The sequence below is a fragment of the Arachis duranensis genome, chromosome 7, assembly GCF_000817695.3.
Source record: "Arachis duranensis cultivar V14167 chromosome 7, aradu.V14167.gnm2.J7QH, whole genome shotgun sequence".
In the NCBI taxonomy this organism is placed as follows: Eukaryota; Viridiplantae; Streptophyta; class Magnoliopsida; order Fabales; family Fabaceae; genus Arachis; species Arachis duranensis.
The window spans coordinates 66,741,833-66,743,380 of NC_029778.3; positions in this window are offsets into that span (position 1 = coordinate 66,741,833).

Genomic DNA, 1,548 nt, shown 5'->3' on the forward strand with positions numbered 1-1,548 from the left:
TGGGTGCAAATGAATATCTTAGAACAAGAATAGGCTGAATTGAATAGAAGAACAATAGTAATTGCATGAATACTTGAGGTACAGCAGAGCTCCACACCTTAATCTATGGTGTGTAGAAACTCCACCATTGAAAATACATAAGAACAAGGTCTAGGCATGGCCGAGAGGCCAGCCCCCATACGTGATCAAAAGATTCAAAGATCTCAAGATGAGAATACAATAGCAAAAGGTCCTATTTGTAGAGAACTAGTATCCTAGGGTTTACAGAGATGACATAAAAATTCACTTCCGAGCCCACTTGGTGTGTGCTTGGGCTGAGCATTGAAGCATTTTCGTGTAGAGACTTCTCTTGGAGTTAAACGCCAGCTTTTGTGCCAGTTTGGGCGTTTAACTCCCATTCTTGTGCCAGTTCCGGCGTTTAACGCCGTGCAGTTTTGAGCTGATTTAGAACGCCAGTTTGGGCCATCAAATCTCGGGCAAAGTATGGACTATTATATATTGCTGGAAAGCCCAGGATGTCTACCTTCCAACGCCGTTAAGAGCGCGCCAATTGGGCTTCGGTAGCTCCAGAAAATCCACTTCGAGTGCAAGGAGGTCAGAATCCAACAACATCTGCAGTCCTTTTTAGTCTCTGAATCATATTTTTGCTCAGGTCCCTCAATTTCAGCCAGAAAATACCTGAAATCACAAAAAAACACACAAACTCATAGTAAAGTCCAGAAAAGTGAATTTTAACTAAAAACTAATAACCTGAAATCACAGAAAAACACACAAACTCATAGTAAAGTCCAAAAATATGAATTCTGCCTAAAAACTAATAGAAATATAATAAAAATTAACTAAAACATACTAAAAACATACTAAAAACAATGCCAAAAAGCGTACAAATTATCCGCTCATCAGCTTCATACCAACAATCTCTGTGGGATCGACCCTTACTCGCGTAAGGTTTATTACTTGGACGACCCAGTGCACTTGATGGTTAGTTGTGCGAAGTTGTAATAAAAAGTTGAGATTGTAATTGAGCGTACCATGTTGATGGGGCGCCATTGATGATCACAATTTCGTGCACCAGTCTCTTAATTCGGATAGGCTTTTTGGATATGCTCTGAGCTCTTTTTTTTCCAGGCCGAGTTTGTCAAATGCGGTTTTAAACAAGATGTCAGTCGAACTTCCTTGGTCCACCAGCGTACGGTGGAGGTTTGCGTTGGCCAATATGATAGTGATGACCATAGGATCATCATGTCCCGAGATGACTCCAACTGCGTCCTCTTTAGTGAAAGTAATAGTAGGGAGGTCGGGTGCTCCTTCTCCTTCCTCGACGTGATATACCTCTTTTAGGTGTCTTTTGCGAGATGATTTTGAGATTCTCCCTCCCGCAAATCCTCCATGTATCACGTGAACATGTCTCTCCGGGGTACGAGGTGGTCGTTCTGTTCGTCCGACCTCTTCGTCTCTTCTTCTCTTTCTGGACTCATCTATCTTACTGGCTAAGTACCGATCTAGTCTTCCTTCTCTTACCAATTTTTCTATGACATTCTTCAAGTC